The 24,777-nt window shown below is 44.6% G+C and overlaps 1 long non-coding RNA gene across 3 annotated transcripts in view; it reads right to left on the bottom strand.

The window, feature by feature from the left end:
• The window catches only part of LOC114597853 (uncharacterized), a 239,187-nt gene extending 221,734 nt beyond the window's left edge, over positions 1 to 17,453 (bottom strand). For all 3 annotated transcript variants that reach the window (XR_003706904.2, XR_013393143.1, XR_013393144.1), the window contains exon 1: positions 16,937 to 17,453. This is a non-coding gene — a long non-coding RNA (uncharacterized LOC114597853). The remainder of the gene's footprint in view (positions 1 to 16,936) is intronic.
• Between the last annotated feature and the right edge of the window lie 7,324 nt (positions 17,454 to 24,777).

Below are 24,777 nucleotides of genomic sequence, written 5' to 3'. Positions count from 1 at the left end.
TCCTCTTCATTTCCTAATTCTCCCTAGGCCCTCAGGTGAATTGCTTTGGAGGAAAGCTATGTGGTTTCCATGGGAACTGTGTGTACCAAAGGCTATGGATGCTTGGAGATTTGCCAGCCAACAATTTGGGAATCTGGGAGTAGAAGGAGGTGGCGTTTATTGTTGCCTTTTTAGCTCCTACTTCACTGTAAAACCAGCTTCTCCTCCTGTATCTTTCATCCTCAATTGGTCCTAATACTGGCATCATGACTGTTGCTGTTGTTATGGAAAAGGAGAATGGTTGCCTTAACCATCCCCATCTTCTTCCTTTTGCCAAAAGAGAATCCCACAAGGGGTAGCTGTGCTGCAGCAAAGAGCCTTGTGGTACAAACAGGTTTGCTGTGGCCTAAGCAGGAGCTAAGCTAGTCTACCACTTATGCCACAAGACATCTTATATTCTAAATAAGAACTTAAGGAACGGCTACAAAGCTGTATTAGATTGTGTCTGACCAAACGGTCCGTCTAGCTCAGTATTGCCTACGTCAACAGACAGTAAATTTCTGGGGTTGCAGGCAGGGGACACTCAGACCCCAACCTGCAGCTTCTGGGGATTAAACCTGGGACCTTCTACATGCAAAGCAGAAAGCCAAGATTTTCAACCAGCTTTCTCTCTGTTCGCTTTCAAGCCTTTGAGCACCCTGTTTAAATTATTTCTGTGAAGATCATAGTGTGGTGAGAAGCAAGACAGTTCAGTTACCTGCACATCATCAGACACACACCTATCATTGCCAAATCTCAGAGCCTCTGAACAGCTCCTTTGTTGTGCAGCTGTCCAGAAGGCAAACTACCATCTTCTAGGGAAGGAACAGGGAACATCAGGGCCAGGGGCCAAATAGCTCTCTGTCTGGCCCTTGGGGTCCTCAGTAGACCTGCTCCTACTCTCTTAGTCTGCTTTTGCTGGAATGTAGCCTTTGTGGGATGTGATACATAAGTAACAGTCAAGTACAACATTCCTTGTTTTCCTAGAATGGGCATGCAAGGGAATGTTTGGTCCAGCCAGTGGAAAACTTCCTGTTTCCTCCTGGCTGGGACATACTTCCTTTTGCATGTGACTAGAGGTGGGTGTGACCTAACCAGTCCAGGTAACAGAAGGGACAGGGCACGCAGCCCCCCCTCTCTCTTTGACTTCTTCAGTCGTTGGAGCAGCAGTTTTTAGCTAGAAATGCTCTCTTGGCTCTCAGCCAACAGAGGACACTGGAACTATCTCCATATGGGATAGATCCACATGTATATACTTTGTAACTAAGAGATCCAACTGTGAACTGATGATGTGAGTAAACTTCTTTTTTATACTTTACACAAGATTGTGGTGTGTTTATTCTTTGAAGAGCGATATAAGGGAACTCTCCAGAAGCCTAATATTGAGAGGCTTAAACAAGCCTGCAACCAGCTATCTGCTGTGCGTTTAAAAGGGGAATGTGAATTGTCAAGAATGTATAACTTACTGTTGAAATGGAACACTCAGGATAGGATGAAATGGTGAAATCAGCTATGATTAAATGGGCACAAGATGTTGGACATAACATAATGATGGCTGACTGGGAACAGTTATGGACCACAGGTATGAAATTCACGGCATGTAATGCCCTAAGAGAAAATTTAATGAAAATGATTTATAGGTGGTACATGACACCAGTCAAGCTTGCAAAAATTTACCATTTGCCCGATAATAAATGTTGGAAATGTAATGAGACTGAAGGTACATTCTTTCACCTTTGGTGGACATGCCCAAGGATTAAGACATTCTGGGAGATGATTTATAACGAAATGAAAAAGATATTCAAATATACTTTTCTGAAGAAACCAGAGGCCTTTCTCCTGGGCATGGTCGGCCAAATGGTGCCAAAGAAGGATAGAACTTTTTTTATGTATGCAACACCAGCAGCAAGAATACTTATCGCGAAGTACTGGAAGTCAGAGCTTTAGGGCAGCAGCTGAAGAAGGAACAAAAAGGGTTTTCCTAGGACCACTGTAGTCACCCCCAACGACACGTTCCCAAGATGGAGGGTGAGGGAACAGCTGCAGTCGTCTGTGGTTCCTGCGCAATGTTTGCCATCTTGCCAAAGGTTGCAGGCAGCTTTACCTGCAGCAATTGCATGTTGATTGCCCTCTTAAAAGACAAAGTCCAGCAACTGGAGGAACGTGTAGCTACGCTCCAAAGAATTAGAGAGCTGGAACTCTTCTTGGAAGCAACAGAGCACACCGTCTCCACCAAGGAAGAGACAGGGGACTCCCCTGAGAAGGTGGCTAGTTCACCAACACAGGAGTCAGATATATGGAGAAACGTGACTCAAAGAAGTAGGAGGCCCAGGGTTCGCTCTGATTGTTTAGAAATACGCAATCGCTTTGAGGTCCTTTCCCCTAGCATGGAAGACGAAGAGCAGACTCCATTTGAGGATCTCTCCCTCATTACAGTCAATCAGGTATATGAAGACGAGGAGCAAAGGCAGTCCTCTGGGAATGTCCAGGCGACCTTGGAACCGACAGCTCACAGAAGAACCCCGACCAGACCTAAGAGGAGGCGTGTAGTGGTGATAGGGGATTCCCTACTGAGGGGAACAGAAGCAGTGATCTGTGGGCCTGACAAGATGTCTCGGGAAGTGTGCTGTCTCCCCGGGGCTAAGATCCAAGATGTAACTGAACGACTGCAAGGAATCATAAAACCCACTGACAAATACCCCTTCCTCTTGGTTCATGTGGGAACCAATGACACTGCAAGCAATAGCCTCCAGAAGATCAAAAGAGATTACGAGGCTCTGGGCAGGAAATTGAAGCAATTAAATGCACAAATTGTCATCTCATCTGTCCTCCCAGTTGAACGACGTGGCCCAGGGAGAGAGGGAAAAATAGTGGAAGTGAACAACTGGCTTCGCAAATGGTGCAAACAGGAACGGTTTGGATTCTTAGATCACGGAATGCAGTTTCTTGAAGATGGACTTCTGGCAAGCGATGGGCTGCACCTCACAACGGTTGGGAGGAATGTTTTTGCAAAAAACCTCAGAAACCTCATCAGGAGGGCTTTAAACTGACTAATGTGGGGGAGGGAGACAGTGCTCCTGAAGGTAGGAGTCTATCAATTGATGAAGATGATCATCCAAATGTTATAGACCGAATGGAGCAAAGAGCATGCAGACCTAGTGGTGGGAGGAGAAAATCCTTAAATAAGAGACATGGGGGAATGATTAATGGACTTCAATGTCTGTACACTAATGCGCAAAGCATGGGAAATAAACAAGATGAGCTTGAGCTCCTGGTACAGCAAACTAAATATGACATAATAGGAATCACTGAAACCTGGTGGGATAAATCCCACGATTGGAATGTAATAATGGAGGGATACAATCTATTTCAAAGAAACAGACCAGACAAGAAAGGAGGAGGAGTGGCGTTATATGTCAGGGATGTGTATACCTGTGAAGAGATCCAAGATTTAGAACCTCAAAGCCAAAGTGAGAGCATTTGGGTCAAAATTAAGGGAGAGAAGAATAACAGTGACCTCATTGTGGGAGTTTACTATAGATCCCCAAGCCAAACGGAGGACATAGATGATGCCTTCCTGGAACAGATGGCCAAGCATGCAAAAGGAAGGGAGATAGTAGTAATGGGGGACTTCAATTACCCAGATATTTGTTGGATGTCAAACTCAGCCAAGAGCATAAGGTCAAACAGATTCCTCACTGCCCTTGCAGACAACTTCATTGTCCAGAAAGTGGGAGAAGCAACAAGAGGAACAGCCATTTTAGATCTGGTCCTAACCAATGTTGATGACCTGGTTAGTGGGGTAGAAGTGGAAGGATCATTAGGCGCGAGTGATCATGCTCTTCTGAAGTTTACTATACAGCGGAAAGGAGCAGCCAAGCATACTAGGACTCAATTTCTCGACTTTAAGAAAGCCGACTTCATAAAGCTTAGGGAAGTGCTGGGTGAGATCCCATGGACAGTAATACTAAAAGGAAAGGGAGTTCAAGATGGCTGGGAGTTTGTTAAGAGGGAGATAGTAAAAGCACAACTTCAGGCAATACCAATGAGACGGAAACATGGAAGGTGCCTAAAGAAGCCAGGGTGGCTATCTAAAGAACTTTTAACTGAATTAAGATTAAAAAAGGATGTATACAAAAAATGGAAAAGGGGGGAAACCACCAAAGAGGAGTTCAAACAAATAGCCAGCACATGTAGACACAAAGTCAGAAAAGCTAAAGCACAAAATGAACTCAGGCTTGCTAGAGAGGTTAAAAGCAACAAAAAAGGCTTTTATGGGTATGTTCGTAGCAAAAGGAAGAACAAAGAAACCGTGGGGTCACTCAGAGGAGAAGATGGTGAAATGCAAACAGGGGACACAGAAAGGGCTGAACTCCTCAATGCCTTCTTTGCCTCAGTCTTCTCCGATAAAGAAAACAATGCCCGACCTGAAGAATTTGGAGCAAATGATTCAGCAGAGGAAACACAGCCCAGAATAACTAAGGAGATAGTACAAGAATACTTGGCTAGTCTAGATGTATTCAAGTCTCCAGGGCCAGATGAACTGCATCCAAGAGTATTAAAAGAACTGGCAGATGTGATTTCAGAACCACTGGCAGTCATCTTTGAGAATTCCTGGAGAACAGGCGAAGTCCCGGCAGACTGGAGGAGGGCAAATGTTGTCCCTATTTTCAAAAAGGGGAAAAGAGAGGACCCAAATAATTACCGCCCAGTCAGTCTGACATCAATACCAGGGAAGATTCTGGAGCAGATCATTAAGCAAACAGTCTGTGAGCACCTAGAAAGGAATGCTGTGATCACCAATAGTCAGCATGGATTTCTGAAAAATAAGTCATGTCAGACTAACCTGATCTCGTTTTTTGACAGAATTACAAGCCTGGTAGATGAAGGGAACGCAGTGGATATAGTCTACCTTGATTTCAGCAAGGCATTTGACAAGGTGCCCCATGATATTCTTGTAAAGAAGCTGGTAAAATGCGGTCTTGACTATGCTACCACTCAGTGGATTTGTAACTGGCTGACTGACCGAACCCAAAGGGTGCTCATCAATGGTTCCTCTTCATCCTGGAGAAGAGTGACTAGTGGGGTGCCACAGGGTTCTGTCTTGGGCCCAGTCTTATTCAACATCTTTATCAACGACTTGGATGATGGACTCAAGGGCATCCTGATCAAATTTGCAGATGACACCAAACTGGGAGGGGTGGCTAACACCCCAGAGGACAGGATCACACTTCAAAACGACCTTGACAGATTAGAGAACTGGGCCAAAACAAACAAGATGAATTTTAACAGGGAGAAATGTAAAGTATTGCACTTGGGCAAAAAAAATGAGAGGCACAAATACAAGATGGGTGACACCTGGCTTGAGAGCAGTACATGTGAAAAGGATCTAGGAGTCTTGGTTGACCACAAACTTGACATGAGCCAACAGTGTGACGCGGCAGCTAAAAAAGCCAATGCAATTCTGGGCCTCATCAATAGGAGTATAGCATCTAGATCAAGGGAAGTAATAGTGCCACTGTATTCTGCTCTGGTCAGACCTCACCTGGAGTACTGTGTCCAGTTCTGGGCACCACAGTTCAAGAAGGACACTGACAAACTGGAACGTGTCCAGAGGAGGGCAACCAAAATGGTCAAAGGCCTGGAAATGATGCCTTATGAGGAACGGCTAAGGGAGCTGGGCATGTTTAGCCTGGAGAAGAGGAGGTTAAGGGGTGATATGATAGCCATGTTCAAATATATAAAAGGATGTCACATAGAGGAGGGAGAAAGGCTGTTTTCTGCTGCTCCAGAGAAGCGGACACGGAGCAATGGATCCAAACTACAAGAAAGAAGATTCCACCTAAACATTAGGAAGAACTTCCTGACAGTAAGAGCTGTTCGACAGTGGAATTTGCTGCCAAGGAGTGTGGTGGAGTCTCCTTCTTTGGAGGTCTTTAAGCAGAGGCTTGACAACCATATGTCAGGAGTGCTCTGATGGTGTTTCCTGCTTGGCAGGGGGTTGGACTCGATGGCCCTTGTGGTCTCTTCCAACTCTATGATTCTATGATTCTATGATTCTATGATTCTATGGAAGACACAAGATTTACCCACCCGGGAAGAATGGCAGATGAAGGTGATGGACTATATGGAACTGGCGGAAATGACTGGCAGAATCCGAGACCCGGGAGAAGAGTTGGTGGAAGAAGACTGGAAAAAGTTTAAAGACTATCTACAGAAATATTGTAAAATTAATGAATGCTAGAAAAATGTTGGAATGAAGTTATATGGCTTTAGTAGAAATGTTATAAGGAACTAGGTATAAAATTAATAGAGTATTAAAGGAAAAAAATAAGGTTAAAATATGTTAAGATAATTATAGGATAGAAAACAGAGGAAGATGGAAAGGAATTGCTGAAACAATTAACAGAAGTGGAATACAAAAAGGGAGGTGTGAGGAGGTCGTTGAAATAAATGAATGAAAGATAAGATATTGAAATTGTTTGATGTTGATTCGATGTTGTTCAATGTTGTTTGATGTGTTCTTTGTTTTGTTTTGTCAGTTTAATGTGTTAAGTGTTGTGTAGTGTTTTGGTATTGTATTGTGTGTGTTTTTCTTTTTTGTAGTGTTTAAATTGTCGGAAAAGTAATAAATATTATTTAAAAAGGGGGGGGAATGTGAAACTCTGCTAAGTAAAGGAACTTGCTAGTGCAAGTTAGGAAGGATATTAATAAACAATATATCCTCTCCTGCTTCCCTGAACATTCTAGCAGCCTTGAACTATGCTAATTCTCTTATTTGCTTGGATGAAAGATGGGAAAGGGTGCAGGTGTATCTTTTTATGCCTATAATGTAGCCTGCTATAAAAAAGAAAGACTCCTGCCCTTTCCTCTGACCACTTTTGTCTCTGGTGCCCCACTGCCAGGGCCAGACTGTTTTAGCACTCTAGGCAAAGCTAATTTTGTAGAATTATACAGTTAGAAGGCACCATGAGAGTCATCTAGTTCAACCCCCAGCAATGTAGGAATCTTTCGCCCAACATACCCCATGACCCTGAATTAAGAGTCTCATGTTCTACCAACTGAGCTATCCCAGACTTTCACCCTAGGCAAGGATAACTATCTGCACCTACCCACAAAATGTCTTGCAGAATTGATAAAATTATTTACGATATAAAAATAAAATGTTGTTGTAAATTTATAAGGCATAACCAAAACTAATCCATATAAAACTGTGCCCCTCAAGGGACAGTATTCTGCCCCTCTGAAGTCTGTACCCTAGGTAGCTGCCAAGTTGGCCTTACGATAGCACCAGCCCTGGGTTGCTTCCAGAAAGTTCCCCGGGAAAGAATGCAGAAAGAATGCATCTCGCTGGGTGATCATTAAGCCCTCTGGCAATTCAGATGCTGCAGGGTGTCACAGACGGCTGGATGCAGTGGAATGGTGGCAGGAACCAGCTGGGGAACCCCCAAAGGAAGAAGGTGCAGAGACCATGGATTGGTGGTGGGACAACAATGGGTGGTCAGAGGGAGAAGACTGGGAAGAGGAGGTGTCAGAAGCTGAAAAGACAACAGGGCTCAGTGGGTTGGAAGAATCTGTGGCAGAGAGAAATCCAGAATCAGAGGCAGAAGCTGAAGCAGGTGAGTGGATAGGCCAGACCAAGAGGCAGAGATGAGTCTCACTACTGAAAAGTCATGGGTATCTCCACCTCCTGCTGTAACAAGCAACCGTCCCTGCAGGTCTCCCAGAACCAGAAGAGGCATGAAAAAGGAGGAGAGCCTGGTTGTATGCAGATGCCGTATCCAATTGCTTGGGGGGGAAACTATGCAGAGAAGGGGACTTAAGAGGAGGCAGTGACTGATTTTCATGGAGTAAGACCACAGGGAATGAGCTGCTGTGCTCATCAGGCCTCACACTCAACCGAGTCTGTGAGGATAGTGTTTTGCTACTAGAGAGTTAACTCCATCTTTGAACTGTGTGATTACTGTCCATCACACTCATGTGACACTGTGGTGCAACTCCAGTCATTTCTGATCACTGAGCCAAGCTAGCTGGGGCCAATGGAAGCTGGAATACAGCCACAGCTATAGAGGGCCATGGGGCCCTGCGACTCTGTTGTTGCTGAATCTAGGGTGCATATACAAATCAAGTTGAGTGTACTGGGGTGGAGCTATTAAGATCCCACGTCCCTGGCCCTGGAAATGGCAAGCATTGGGAGCCCACCTGTCATGGAGCAGAAGATCTGAACTGCAAAGGCTCCAAGAGGTGGAGAGAACAGCGCCTCCTCCCCAGCCAGTCAGGTGAGAAGCAGGAGACGTCATTAACAGCCTCAGCTCTGCCTCCTTGTAAACAAACACGGCTCCGGGAGGGAGGAACAGCCTCTGACCCCGAGCTGCTTGTGGGATGGCCCTGCTGCCCTTCTCTGCGAGAGGAGGAGTGGAGAAGAAAAGCAGGATGCTTAAAAGGGAAACAAACAAGATAGCAACAAGGAGCGGGCGGGGAGGGGGGGCGGAAGTGGTCAGGAGAGCAAGTGCAAGAGGAAAAATTCTGTTAGTATTCCACTGGAAATTAAAACATAATTGAAATAGAACCTTTGGGGTGTTCCAAGCGCTTAAGTACAACAACACTGCAAGGTAGGTCAGGATTTGTCGCTCTTTGCGCTCAAAGAACTCTAGAATGCGGGTGCTAAGCGATCTTTCGGGGTGCCTTGGCAGGAAGCCCCGTTGGTTTTCATTCTAAGCAAAGCACTTCAGACAAACGCCTGCGTAACAGTGCACCCTAATATGAGTCCACGCGGAAGTAAGGCTCATTTTCAACAAGATACGTGTGTGCAGGATTGCAGCTTAGGAGTTTTGTGCAGCTCCAAAACCTACATCGGTACAGAAATCGGTCAAATAATACTTATCCCCTTTGCCGGCTGATATAAAGGGTCTCCCCCCCCCCCTCAAAATGTGCCCATCTTCTTTCCTTCTGCTTCCATTATGCCCGTGGTTGGAGAAAGAACCAGAGTCAAAGCCTTTTACAAACTTGAAAGAGTTTGCTCCAATGTAGTTCAATTAGTAACCGAGTGATTGCTCCAGTAAACAACTGCAGGTAGTTTGGTAGATAACGCACACACACACATATATATACATAGAAATAAACACACACGCGCGCGCGCACACACAATTTGTCTGTCTCTATGTGCAGCCTGGGGAGAGGTTTTGATTATTACTTTTTGCACAGGTATTAACCAGAACATTTTGTTTCAACCGGGACCGATCCATAAGAAATGTTTCAGCCTTTCATGAATTCAACTCACATGTAAAATGCAATGGACATGCTAACGGAGGGAGGGGGTGGGCTCGATCCTGTGCACGTTTCCTTCGAAATAAGTCCCGCTGAGGGCGGGTTATTCCCAAGTGCATAAGTTTTCAGCTTTGAATTTCACCCCAGCCTGCAAAGATGTCATAAAACTGTTTGGAAGCAAGTGCCACTGAAACCATCCTTAGGGTGGGGAAAATCACGCAGACAAAATGGAATATGTATTCTATATGTGCTTAATTTTTGTCCCTTCCTTAAAGAAACCCACCAAAGCCCAAGTTCATCACCTTTTTCGGATCGTTGCGAGATATATAACTTTGGACTAACTTTAAAGTCCTGAGAGGTGCTAGTATTTATTTGCTAAGCTTTAACTATTTCACCGCTAACCGTTTCGGCGACTGTCACTGATCGATATCCATTAAAATGTTTTGTCACAGAAGTCTGGATAGGGTGAACTAAAAACATCAGAAAGTTATATGATCGTTCTGCTGTTGAAAAACGATGGCATCACTCCTATTGGTTTTGACGGTAAATAAACTCTTAGAGAATGAAAGTGTCCTTTTGGAACCAAGTGATGTAATGAGCATCTTTAATAAGAAGTAAAACAACAAAAAACATGGTCTTTGAATGAGGGATCTAACTCTTTTTATTGTGTTACCATTTCTTTTTTCTCTCCACCCCCCCTCCCGCTTTAGTCTAATTCTTTATTAAGAGCTACAGGGTTGTGAGAAAGCACCAAGCACCTTTACATCTCAATTTTTCTTCCCTGACATTGGCGGCGGAGGGGGCGGGGAGCGGGAGAGACGGGTTCCCTATGTGTCAAGGTTGTAAATTTCCTTTATTGGTTACAGACTGGACAAAGTCCAGGCGAGGCATCCTAGAAAGCTTCTGGAAACATAATGAGTGGACAATGGGGCCCAAATGTTATAAGCTCTCCGGAGCAACCGCAATGAAATTAGCAAGTAATTACAAGCTTCATTGTTTATGTAGCAGACAGTTTAGAAGGGGGGGGGAGGGATGGAAATTCAGGAGATATACCTGGTATGATAAAATACTGTGCGTGAAAGGTGTGCCCTTTTTTTTAAATCACATCGTAATTATTTTTAAATAAAACTTTCCCATGCAAACTCTGATTGGTATCTCATAGGCATGCTAACAAATATATTCGCAAATATATTTCTTTCTTTTCTGTTCGGGAGAGCAGTGACCGAAAGAAGCGAGGTTCAACTTTTTGAAACTTCCAAAGCTGCATAAGGAAAGCATTACCGAAACATATTGTCAGCGCAGTTTCCCAGCCAGGATTTGCAGTTACCCGCAACCTAAGCACTTTGACTTTCGCTGTAATGTACTTGCAAGTCAAGACGTTTATGGCGTTCCTCTTGGGCACACGCTCCTTGGAAAGGAGTCCCAGGGAAATCAGTGGCAGACTTCCAAGCCATAGATCTCGGGGAGGAACGTCAGCGAAACCGAGTTGCAAGTCGATGTGCCTCGGGTGGCAGTTTAAATTGATTTGAAGTCAATAAACGGGTTGCGGACAGCGATGTTGAACTCTTATTGCACCTACTAAAACTGAATTACGGTGTAAATGCAAGCATGTCTACAACACGTAAGTGTTGTGTGTAAGTGAGTGACTTTAAATCTACGTGGAGGGCAGGAGAGCCAAAACAGGATTCCTCGACAGTCAGTCCCACACAGAGTCTATGAAGCTTATTGCTTTACAAAACTGCAACAGTACCTACATTTACCTAGGTGTAAGTCCCATGAAACTCAGTGGGGCTTACGTCTTCGTGCGCTGCTTAGGAGGACCTGCTCGGAAGTAAGTGCCATTGACTTCAGCGCGACTTACTTCTGAGTAGGTTCTCATGGGATGTGGCTGTCAGATAGTTCATCTTCTAAGCAAGATTTTCTCTAATGAATATATTTTTTTAAAAAAATGTTCTACCATGCCTCCTTACAACAAATTAACCCGTTGCCTTCACTGGGGAGTTTGCGAAGGAAGCGGGAAGAAAGTTCAGCTTGCAATCTCTCTCCCGTTCATGGCAGAGTACCAAAGGAAAGTCTGTCGTCACTGTATTTGCAAAAGCCTCGTGGCTGACCTTCTTCCAGATCGCCCCCCCCCCCGCCCCCATTTCTACATAATCGGCGCTGTGATCCTCTGACTCGTCCTGCCTCGGAGGTGGCGATCCCTGACTCATTTTCCTCTAATTTGGCCAGCGACGGCTTTCCTTTCGTTCGTCAACACACAGCTTCCCAGGAAAAAGGCGAATCAGAAATTGAAACCTGCGCTCTTTTCCTAATTAACTGTCCAGTTCGACGGATGTTTACTCAAAAGTAAATCCCGTTGCCTTCAAGGGATTTACGCCTGAGCAAATGTGCATGGAGGTGCAACCTAAACCACCTTTGCTGGTGGCCTGCAGGCTTCCAGCCGAACTCAGGATCCTTGGCTGCACGCTTCCTTGGGAGTAAACGTCCCATGGGGCTTCCGACCGATGCAAATAGATACTTTTCTTATTTGTAGTAGCTTCTCCCCCCTCTCCCAAATTTCCGTTGCTGGTTAAAATTCCCTGGGGAATATCAGGTACCTGCGATCATCTACACGCTTACTCGAAAGTAAAAAAACAAAACAAAACCCACCAATGGCGCCAACTTCCAATTAAATGTGTTTCGTATCGCTATGCGGTAGGCGAGCAATATTACTGGAGGGCATCACTAATCCCTGAATTTTAAGTGCACGTGTGTCCTGAGCGAATCAGCCACGCGGCAGTAAGTGAACAGAAAAGCTCGTTTCAGCCTATAGGGGGAAAGATGGATACTTCTGCACCAGGTGTGACACGTGTCAGCAAAGCACATAACTGCTGAACTGCGGTATTGTTTTCAGGCTACCTGGAGCTCTGGAAGAGTGACATTCTATTTTGTAAAAAAAATAAAATAATCGAGTGTAAACTCGTGAGAAATCATTGGGACTTATTTCCGATTCAAGGTGCTTAGACAGCAAAGTACACCTGAAACTGTCATTTGCAAGCCCCCCCCCCCCACCTCCGATATGAATGGGAATTGCGCAAAAGCGCTACGGTCCCAGCCAAGGGGGCATGCGTGAAACAAATTCCCAACTGATCGATGCGAACATACTTCCCAACGCGATCCAACAGCCAAGCCTGAGTATTCATTATACATTATTAGCAAAATTATTGTTGTTTTCTTTCTTACCCCACCCCTTCATCAGAAAGAAGGTCCCTGGGCGGGTCATAACACATTTTTAAAAACCCACAATACAAAATCCATTGTGCTTCGGCTGCAACTGATGGCGATTAAGATTCCTAAATGCATTTGCTTTCAAAAAAGCAGCGGCTGAATTGCTTCTAAACAAACCTTTTGAGGATCACGCTATTAGGGGTGCAATAATTTAAACTGGAACCCATGGCTTTAGAGTCTGAAATTCATCTGTTAGAATCTTTACGCGGTGGGTTGGGATGTGTTAATGATCGGCACTTAAACGTGTCCACTTTCCTGATGGGGAAACTGAGAACTAGTGGAGCTGTTCACAGTCACAGCCATCCACTCTGCCCTATTCTACACTGGTTCACACCCACAGGAAACAGAAGTGCAGCATCCAGCGAAGAGAATATTGGAAGAGTCTGATGGAAAATAGGTTTTCTATCAGGCCATCATCTTTGGGCAGATCTCTCAGCTTCCATATCCATAAAATGGGATATTAAAAACAGACCATGTACTCTGAGGACGTGAGAAAGCTCTTTGAGCTCCGAAAGTCCTATAAGAGATTAAAAACGACTTCCGAAACAACCAGAGCAGCAAGCTAACGCAGATAGCAGTTGTTTTCTAAAGCGCCAAACATTCTGCTATAGAAAGGAATGCCTTTACGTGGCTAGAGAAAGGTAGTTCACAAAATGTGAAGGCTTCCCCCTCCCAGGTTATTTACATACATATAGCAGTGCATCAAAGAACTCTTACTCGCGGAAAGACCAAAACGAACAAAATTCATTACAACGGAATCACATCGCTGTTTACTAACTAAACAGCTTGATCTCTCCAAGAATTGGAGCTTTTATTGGCTGGAAACAAGAGCAAAAAAATCAAATTACGAGTTTATTATTTTTTAAAGTCATCGTCCTCATATGGATCCTTCATTTTCATTCTAACTCAAGGGTTACAGGAGGGTAATGAAAATGCAGGAGGTTTCCTCCCCCACCCCAGTCACTGCAAGTTCAAACGGAAGACGTTCATGACCAATCAGCATTAACAGCTACGTGCATCCCGTTTGCGCCAGAATACATCCATATGAGTGTCGTGTGTACGCATAGGAAAATATATCGAATGGGTTGCGAGGGCGAAAGGAGGGTGAAGCTACTGCTTCCTTGTCTTGCAGAGATCCTCTGTAACCTGCACGGGACTAAGACACCAGCCTCATGAGGGGAAGGAGCCACGTTTCCACCCAACCCAGTTCCTCCTGACACTCCTGCGAAGGGAGCCGGAAATCCTAGAAAGCCTTACTCGGGAGTAAGCGACCCTGAACTCATTGGGGAGAGAGGGTGCTGGCTGCACCAGCAGTCAGGTTCCTCCGAGCGAAGGGTTGAGCTGTCCTGCTGAAAAATATTAAGAAGGAACCCTTTTGACTCCCTGGGTGGGGTGAGGCATTTCAAAGCTTCTAAGTCGTAAGGGGAGGTCGAAGGCATCTAGCAAACCCAATTCCCAGGTTGCCTATTGAAAGAGAAGCCTCACCTCCTTCCAACTTAACTGTTTAAAAGGCGTTTGGCGGAGAGGGGTGAGGAGAATGCATCCTTAATGCTTGGAAACCCCATAAAACAGAAGTGCCAAAACCCTGTGCACAGAAATACACGTATACCTAGGTATAGACATACAGTATACCAATCTTCATACTATTCATTTCAATGAAATGTACTAAGGCCATATATCCTGGGAATGCTGATTTGTTTGGGAGTAAGTGATCTTTTTTACGAGTGGGCCTGACTACATCAGCCTGCATATGCCACGGATCCACCGGATCCTATTTCAGTCTATCTGCGTTCTAGACCACACTATTCTATAGTATCAACCCTTTCATTCATTTATTCTCTTTTTCTTCCTCCTCAAGCATTAGCAGCGTTTGAGTCTGGTTCCTCGACACATGCGTGGCTCGCTACTAACATTTCCTGTGCACGCGCGCTCCTGCACATTCGCTGCTGCGGGTTTCCTGGCCCTCGGTTTTTTTTCTCCCTGTTTGTTTGTGTTCGGGTGTGCGTGCGAGAGAAACAGAGAGAGAGAGACAGAGAAACAGCGCGCGCGCGTGTGCTTTCCCGCTATGGATTCCCTTGTATTCTACCAGTTAAACGGCCGCCTCTTTGACCAGCAACTAGCAATCACCCGACATTAATTTATACGGGCTTTTACAAATACCTAAGCCATTTAAAATGCTGCGCTGGGGTTGTTGTGTGTGTGGCAGGGAACATCTATCTATTGAATAGGCGGTGTCACACGGTAGCAGGCTCCCTTGTCAAGGGTGATTGTGTTTTAGGCAAACATTTGAGCAAACATAAAGGCAAAGGTCAAGGACTGTTCAGTTGCAGGGTGCGCTTAATTCACCTAGCTAGCCAATGGGGGCAAAAGTTGCGTTTTCTGCTAGTCCCACAGACCAAAGCGCGGAAAAAGGGCATTAATCCCAGGGATCGCTTGTTTCTTCCATCACCCTGCAGACTGTGCAAGCTTTGGTTGGGGGGCGGGATAGTGGGGTAGAGGGACCTCCGCCCCAGGCGAACTCTGTCCCCAGCGCATGTCAAAGAATCTATTTTGTTGCAAAGGAGCTAGTCCGTAGTTTTAATGTGGAAACGCCCCACTATCCTCTTTTATTGCTTATTTCTTCCGCAGGAAGGAAAAGGAGGAGGATTTTACGCTCTCTTCCCAGTTTTCCGAAAGAAAAGTCGGAATCAGCATCCAAAGGAACCAGAGTCTTCTAAAAGTGAAGCCCAGCCAATTACATGGGACACAAATATGATGTCATATTTTACGCACTTAAGAGCGAGGCACCTGAGATGGATACTGGAGAAACAACCACCAAGGGCAACAACAGGAAAACGTGCCCAAGAGAAAGAGACAGGCAGGTGTAGCTGGGCTGCCAACAGGATCTTAAGCACCGTGACGCAGAAGCAAATCCGGTCCGCTGAGTTCAATGGGAGTTACGCCCATATAGTGGTACTTAGGGCCGCTCCCAGAAGGCGCAATGAAGCCGGAGTCCTTGCATTTAGACGAAATCCACCATCCTGAACCGACAAGCCAGTCAAAACAAAGCACTAAACCAAGACTCCGGTTTTATTTCACATGCTAAATGGGCTTCCATTGTAGCTTCCACTGAGTTCTGTGGATGGGGGGTGGGGTGATGTCTATGCTATGTAATGCGGTTTCACTCCGAGCTAATCTGCTTGGGTCGTATTTTCTCGGCGGCTGGGATTATTTTGCTTAAATGGGGGGGGGGGCGGGAGGGGGGATCTTTCCTATCTGGAGACTGACGAGGCACAGCGCAAAGGAAATGGCTGTGCATGTAACGTAACACACATAAACAGTTCTTAAAAATGAAGCTAACTCCCCAGATCACCCGCGTGGCTTCTCCCTTTGAATAAATAGCCCTGTTTCAACCAATGGCTGAGCTTCTGGAGAAAAAACCTCGCGCGCGTGTAGGACTTTGGCTAATACATTCGACCCTCGGCGTCGTGGACTTAAGTGGAATCCGGTGTGTGATGCTGACGATATGATTACCTGGCGCTATACGTTGCAAAACGCGCAGCTGCACACGGGCCTTTTGACGAGGGAGCTGGCAGTTTGTCTTACAGCTGGATCCCACGCACGTTTACTCGGAAGTAAGCGCCACTGAGCTGAGCGGTATGGATCCTCTTAAAGCAAACGCCATGGATTTTCGCCACGTATAGTTTTTAATTAGCAAATTCCTTTTACAATATGTCTTGTTTGCCCCAACAACAACAACCCTGCTAGTTGGGTCAGTTTTGTTTTTCTCATAGGCCAACACACACACACACACACACACACACACACACACACACACACACACACAGGATTCCTGCAGTCCAATCATAGAAAGTTTGCCCCCTACCTATTCATCCTTTGAATGGGAAGTAGGTCCCATTCAATTCAATGCGGCTAAGTTCTAAGTAAGTGTCAGTAGGACTGCACCTATCGTTTACTTCCAGGTGTGACTCGGATCGGGGCCTAAGATGCCACCCTTCTTCCCACAATATATCAAATAAATAAATAAAAACCACGAGCCCACCGGTCCCCCATGACATATTGAATATCATCTCATTCAAACATATTAAAATCCCACTCCCTAGGAACCCACTGAAGTAGGAGATTGGGGTATAAAGCATCTTGATTTAGTTTGAAAATAATCCCGAAGTGAAGAGAATAGGAAAAAAATAAAATAAACAACAGCAAATCAAATCTAAACAGGATCCAAGACATACACAAATCATATCTCTATATGAAATGAGTTGGGAGAACATAAGCAATCCATCAACTATATATCTAGAATGTACATCAAGCATTTAAAAAAAGGGGGGGGGATACACTTGAAAATACACCGAAGTAAAACAAAATGAAAGATGAAACTTACCCCATGTGTCCATCAAAAACAAACACCACCAACCCCCACCCCGATTTCCTCCTTCCTCTTGCAGACACTTCCTGCTTCCTGGCCCTAGAGTCAATAAGGATTACTACAAGGAGGAGGACCGGGGGGGAATATAAATAAAAATGCAGAGAGATATGGAGAGAGTGTGTGACTTGCTGCAAGTTTGGAAAGGAGGAAAAAATAGTCATCAGAGCAGCTGGGGTCTCCAAGCAGGCTGCGGCTGTTTCTCTGAGATGGCCCAGGCCCCGGCTTCGCCCCGCCACCTGGGTCGTCTCATAAGCTTTAAAAAAAAAAAAAAAGTTTGGGGAGCGAAGCGAGCCAGTGCAAAGTTGTTTCCAGTCGGGACACAACCAGTGTTTTGCTCGCTCCTTGGTGGCGCTGGGGGCTTTTTTTTTTTTTTAACACGCACCTCTCATTTCAGTTAACTTTTTAAAGATTAGAAAAAGCAGCTTTAGTTGGAGGGGGGGAGCTGTATGGGGTTTCTCTCTCTCTCTCTCTCTGTCTCTCTCTCTCCTCTCTCCTCCCTTCCGGGAGACTTTCCTCGTTATTCATCTGTTTAGTCTCCTCCGCCTCACAAAAGACTATCAGCTGCGTTATGAAAAATGGTCTAAGCCTAGAGAATGTCACAGTGGTCGACTTATTATTTTAGCCTCCTTCTTTTAAAAAAAAAAACTCGGGGAAAGTTTGCTTTTGATGAATTCAATAAGAGCGGGGCTTCAGCGGAAGAGATTTTAAGAGAAAATCATACAGCATGGGGCCACAGCTTAGAACAGCCAGATGGCCCGATAGGTAGACTCGGCTGACTCTCCCTGTTGCCACAGCCAAGAGATAGAATTACCAGACTTCAGCTTCTTAGCTCTCTCAGCCCCCCACTCTTCCAGCTCCTAATCTACCTTCACTGCCACACCATGACTTGTTGGGGGGGGGGAACTTATATTCACATTACTATATAACATTTTCATATTTTATATATGGAAAATCGTTATTGTTGTTGCTGTTATTTCTTCCACGACTTTGGGGGGGGCAGGACTTTAGGTTTATTTTCATGGGGTGTGGGGTGGTTTAAGGAAACAGGTTCTAAAGAGTCAATGGGTTATTGGAGAAAGGATAAATCAGATCATTATTTTAATCTCGGTTTCCTTCTGACTTGTAAGGGAGCGGAGGGAAAATTGATGTAAGTTGGTCGAATTTTCTCTGTCAGTTATTTGTCTTCCCTAAGCCTGCCCCAGTTTTTATATGGCTGTCTGGGGTAGGTTGCGGGGTGATTCAGAGAGACAGGCAGGAATGGTTGGTGTTTTATTTAAGCCCCAAATCCCATGCCCACTTGTTTGGAAGCAAGTCCCGCTGCATTAGTAGCTAGGATTGTTTCGAAGTAAATAGGTACAAAGCTGAACTACACGCCCTTATGCATATTTACATGGAAGCCAAAGCGACTTGCCCCCCTACCCACAAGTAAATGAGCCTCGGATTGCATCCTTAAACAAATCCAGACTAAGAAATCTAATTTATCCTAGGGAACTGCAGATTCATGTGATGAAGTGAACTGTGGTCCCCGGAAGCTTATGCCGCGAGAAATCGGTCTGTCTTCAAGGTGCCACAAGATTCTTTGTCATTCACTCATTCAATGCATCCATTCTTTAGAAAGACATAGAAACACTCTTGTTTACTTTCACTGCTTTCCTCGCTTTTTTGTTTTTGTTTGGGCTGTTTAACTTCTGATCTCCCTTTTGTGCCCACTGAAGCGAAGGTCAGGAGAGACCCTTGCCCCCCGGGAGGACTTGTATCCACGGAGAGAAGTGGCCATCCCAGGGAATAAAGATCACCAGCCTCTCGCCCTCTCGAGGTGAGCTCGCTCCTTCTCCCAGTGCCGTCTTCTTGCTCGCTCCCGAAGTCACACTCCAGGCCCGTCGCGGAGCGGCCAGTATCTGGGTACCTCCGAGTCTCTTCGGAAACAAACGCCCTTCACCTTTGCCCTTGTCCCCTGGGAGGGGTGGGGAAGAATCCCAGGCTTCCCCGGGGGCTCGGCTAAAGGGCTGTCCCTCGTTTGGCTCCATCAACATTCAGCCATGGAGGAGGCAAGGAGCTCGACTGCACCCACCCACACGCGACCTCGAGGTCAAGGGCTAAAGTCTGCCTTGGTCAATTCAGCTGCCTGGCAAGTTGGCCACCAAATGCATGCCATCAAGCGAGGAGGACCTTGAAGGCAGCTCCTTGTGCCTCTGTAAAAACTAAATAAATAAAATAAATAAAGTAAGTAAGTAGTGGCTAGACGCTGATCCTGATGCCTCGCCTTGCAAAAGGAGTAGCAAAGGTGTGGCACCGCTGTAAGGGACCTGACGTTTAAATAGGATTCGCTTTTTCTCTTTCTCCCATCCTTGGTTCCCAGTCCCGTGTCCCTTGCATTGCAAACGATAAGGAATCTCATTCGTGTATGTGATTTATTCTCTCCGGCCATTCATTTATATTCTGCACACCCTGCTTTTAAAGGTAGTCCCCCTCAAAAAAATCTTGGGGGTACGCTGGGCTACAGGTATAGATGTTTCTCGCCCCAAAAGACTTTTGGGTAAGATGGGCTGAGCGCGCGGGTTGTCTTTGAGCAGCTAGCTTGCTCCCCAGCCTCAGTTTCCCAGCAGTAAAACGGACATTGTGTTTACCTGTTTTTTTACAGGGCTGTGACTATGTAAAACAAATGACGTGAAATAACTTTAAGGCTGCAATCCTCCAGACACGTCCCTAGGAGGAAGTTCCAGTGAATTCAGTGGGTCTTACTAGTCAGCTATAGGACAGCACTGCAAAAGCATTTTATTGCATTGAAAATGATGCATTGAAATGGTTACTTCTTTTACAGTGGTAGGCTGTTAGTGCCAATCCCCCATTTATAGTTTTGCATTTGGCAAAAGTGCAGCGTTTTCTCTCGGGGAGATCTTTCTTGCAGTATTCTCCCCTCCCCAAGTAGAATTATCACTATACCAGCAAGTCAGGTTTCTACCTCTCAGTCTCTCCTTTCCATCTGTGAAATGGGAATAATACTGACAGTATCTCAAGGCACAAACTAATTGTCTCCTGTTTTGTATTTCAAGAGCGAAAAAGTAATAAAGAGCTGTTTTGAAAGCCAGATTTTATTATATGCCATAGAGAGACAGATGATAGATAGATAGATAGATAGATAGATAGATAGATAGATGATAGATAGATAGATAGATAGATAGATAGATAGATAGATATAGATAGATAGATAAATGATAGATAGATATAGATAGAGATGATAGATAATAGATAATAAAATGTACCAGAAGCTTCAGGCAAAAACCAAGTAAATGAAAAATTCCCTCTTTACTGCTTACAGTGCTCTCATAAAGAACAAAATATTGATAAACTTGCACCTCTGTTGTGTAAAGTCTGCCTTCTCTTCCCTGTTTACTTAATCCAATGTTCTGCAGGAGTGATGTCCCCAGAATCAGAAACATAAGTTTGTCACAAATGCAGCACTTTAATCTCTGTGGGAGCACTGGTGGAGCTAAAAAGTCAATCTCCAGTTCTTAAGAGAGAGAGAGAGATGCTGATGATGGTTCTATATTGCTCGTGCAATTTGACAAATAGAGAAACTGAGACTGGGAATTAAGATGACAAATCCCTTCAGATTTTTGGAAGGTTTGTTACTGACACTAATAGGGAGGGATTTGCCCTTGGCCACCGTTCCTCTTTAAGAACTGGACCGATTGTAACACACCGGTCACTCGAAGTTCTCATTGTTTGGAATAAGAGGTACTGGGGTCAGGCCTAGTTGGGAGTCGTGTGCTGTGTCCAGTAATTCTCTCCTGAACCCCCTCCTTCTTCTCCCATTGTTTAGAGTGGACGTGAAGGGGGGGGGACTCTGAACATGCTCAAATGCTCCCTGGTTTTTGTTATTTCTTGGACGTGCCAGACTGACTACGAGAGTTGAGAAACGGGCTGATCTAGAGGGAACCCCAACACAAATTTTACCTTGATGAGTTCCTGCATCTGTTCTCCAGACCCCATGAATTATTGGTCTCTAATTAAGATGAGAGTAATAAGGCTCAGTAAAACAAACTTCCTATGACGACTGAGGATGTTTTTCACCTGCAAGTCGTCGCTTGAAGTCGCGGTTACAGGTGGTGACTCAAATGAGTTCACACTAATTTTGACACGCCACATGTGGATGTCCAGTTCACAAAAAACTGTTGCTACCCCTGATAGCTATGTTGCACGGCTGAAATCCTGTCATTTCTCTCATGTATACATTATGTGGAAGTGGATATGTTGAATATTATTCATTGGTTTGCATTCTGCTATATTGGGGAAAACATTTGAAAAAAGAGACAGTGTAAGCTATTGGTTAGAGTGTTGGGCCTGGAAGGCCATGATTCAAACCCCTACTCAGCCCTGAAACTCACTGGGTGACCTTGGGTTAGTCACTCACTCTCTCTATCAAATAACCTACCTCACAGGCTTGTTGTGACGATAAACTGCAGAGGAACCATGTATGCCACCATAAGTTCCTTGACAGAAAGTTGGGATATGAATAGTAACAAATAAGTGATGCACGGTCTATATAAACATTGCATGCCCACTATCTACTAATGCACATATTTAATAATTGATATACAACAAGAACTTTCCAGGTCCCACTTACTTCAACTGGAATACTTAAGTGTGGGCTTAAGGCTGCAACCCTCTACTCATTTACTTGGGTGTAAGTCCCACTGAACTCAATGCAGCTTGGTAGATACTTATAGGATTGCCCCATGGATCTCGGTCATTGAAATCAATAAGGCTTATGAGCTTATCTTTGGTTGGATCGTAGTACCCACGTGTTTAAGCTGCAATCTTGTATCTACTTAGCTGGGAGTACACCCCATTCAGTGCTACTTACTTCTCAATTGAGATACACAGGAGTCTATACTGTTGAGGTATATAAAGTAAAAGTCTATATGCGTTCAGGTAAGTTACGGTATATTGGACGGTATATTGCTGAGGATATGTGCCATTTAATTGTTTATCCGTTTCCCCACCCACAAAATACGCTTCCTTTTGATTTCACACCAGCTTTCGATTTCATTTGTTTCTTTTCTCTTAGGCTTTCAGGTGTAGCCACTGCCCAGAGTCGCAAAAGTCACTGAGTCGAAGTAGATCCGGGTCACAACGGGACTTCGTTGGAGATATTCCACCATTTAAACAGGACTTTGAGTTGGACTGCACGTCATCTAAAAGAACTTCACAAGCCATTTGCAACCTGGATCAATGAGGTCTTTTGTGGCACCCAAAAATAAAATAAAATAAACGGCACCGCGTGGACTCTGGCGTTTCTGTGTCCTGAAATTAGCCCTTTCGCTGGGTTTGTTTTAGTGTTAGGAAGAAGAAGAAGAACGAAACGAAAAAAAGGAAAATAACAAAATAACGAGCAAGCAATTCCCTCCCCCAATCCGTTGACGTACCAACGATTGAGAAAGGGTCTTATCCAGAGATAGTAGGGTAACACGTCTCCTACTTGACGGGCTGCTGCCCTAAAAGCGTATGTCTCATTTCATTCCACATAAATAAATTACAGTACGTTGACTTTCCATCATAAGCGCCAGAGCAAGTTCTACACCTGCCCTCAATTGACGCGGACCATCGCGGTTCAGCGGGTCGGGCTGAAAACTGGCGAGTATTTGGGGCGGCAGGTTGATATACTAAACAGCAGTATATTATTCAAAGTCTAAAAAATATGCCAATAAAAAACAGGAAATATAGCCCAGTATCCTCTTACGTGTATGTAAAACAGGTAATAATCCTGTTTTCCCCTGGATAATGGGCAGGTGGAATCTTAAATCAGAATCTAATCTGCAAGTTTGCCCTGTTTCTTGCTTTTTTCCATGTTAGAGACTTAATGCGCTTCCCATCTTCCAGCGGCGTTTCTCTAGAATCTTTCCCTTGTCATTTTCCTTTAAAAAGAAAGAAAGAAAAACGAGGGATTTTATGGGTCGGGAATGAAGTAAGTGCTAACTTGTTTTACAACCTGTTGAGCATCTTTGTTCAGCAATCGCGGGGGTGCGGGTCCGAAAGATCCAAGAGGATAAATTTCATTTTCTATTCCACTAACTCCTTCTTGACTTGAATAATTTAAGTAAACGATCTGGGGTCAACAGTTAGCAGCAAACTTTAGCCCGGATAATTTAAAGCTGCCCAGCAGCTCAAGAACTCAAACCATTAAAATGTGGCAATAATATTTAGCTGCCACTGATTTCAGGGGCAAATCTATGTGCGGTTTTTGAACTGCGTTTGGATTATTAAACTAACTTTCACGGACTGAACTCCACAGAGTTTAAAAACCTAACGAGAATTCTGATGAATTGAACTGTTTGCGTTTAAAGCGATTTCATTCACATAAATCACCAGGACTAACCTGGCTGTAATCCTAAACACATTTACTAGGGAGTGATCCCCATTGACCAGAGTAGGATTTCCTTTAGAATGGCTCTGTGAGGAAGCAGTCGTTTGCACAATTACTTGGGAGTAAATCACATTGAATTCAGAGCGGCTTACTTCTGGGTAAATATGCACTGGGGCTAGGGCTACTAATCGGTTAGGGCTAAGTAGTTCCGTCTAACTTTACTCGTGGAAGGAGCAGTCATCCACAAATCAAGACGTCTGAAATACAATAATTTATTCGAGGGACGGTTTGTTTGCAGTTGTTCTTCTTTAATCACCAGCGTCACCATCCTCTGCCCATCCTTTCACAGATCACACGACACAGGTTATGTTGTAAACCACCAGGCGATCTTCCGATGAAAGGCGGTATAAATTCTTCTTCTTCTTCTTCTTCTTCTTCTTCTTCTTCTTCTTCTTCTTCTTCTTCTTCTTCTTCTTCTTCTTCTTCTCCTTCTTCTTCTTCTTCTTCTTCTTCTCCTTCTCCTTCTCCTTCTCCTTCTCCTTCTCCTTCTCCTTCTCCTTCTCCTTCTCCTTCTCCTTCTTCTTCTTCTTCTTCTTCTTCTTCTTCTTCTTCTTCTTCAATTAATAACGCGCCGTGCTAAAGGGGGTGGGGGGGAGGGATCATGTGGGAGCTACAATCCAGTTAAATCGATGCCCTGAGACTAACTGGGACAGAAGTCCTAAGTCCTAAATAAACCTTGGGGGCGTTACATTAGAGTCTGGAGAATATTTTTTGAGGGGTGTAAATAGATACAACTTAAACTAGTGGATCTTCCAGTTTCATTCCAGAGATGTTATATCCTTTGAAATAATTGGACTTGCTGTCTGATCTTGAACAGGAGAACCCTAAAATTCGTTCTGTTTATTTCAGAGGAACCTATGTACTTTGTTTTAAGTCCTAAGCTTTTGCCTATTTCCACACCTCTGGTTTTATTGACTACGAACCCAGACTACATATACCTAAACTGTCTAAACCTTCCAGCAATAAACAAGTCGTCGCCTTGGGAAGAACTGAAGTGGGTTATAAATCCGTTAAATAAATAAATAAATAAATTCTACAAAATCCCTGGTTGGAAAGGAGAGGTATTTGGCGACGCACCCAACGGGTTAAAATAAATTTGCAGAGCAACGGTAGGGATACTGTTCAGTAGGGATACTGAAACTAGAGCGCACACATTTACCCACTCCATACTTTCTTAAAGGCCATCGGATTTTATTTTATTTTTTTACTCCTGAAAGAAGTCCCCTTGCCCTGACCTGTGCACCCAAGTGAAGGGTGCGAAGGAGGATTTCAGAGCGAGTTTATTCCAGGGCTTCCGCTGGGCACCTTGGCCTTCATAAGACCATGGGTTGCCTTTTAAGGACTTGAGAGACCAGCCAGGACCCTTGGG

This window comes from Podarcis muralis, chromosome 6, assembly GCF_964188315.1.
Source record: "Podarcis muralis chromosome 6, rPodMur119.hap1.1, whole genome shotgun sequence".
In the NCBI taxonomy this organism is placed as follows: Eukaryota; Metazoa; Chordata; class Lepidosauria; order Squamata; family Lacertidae; genus Podarcis; species Podarcis muralis.
This window is presented reverse-complemented; position numbering and strand designations above follow the sequence as displayed.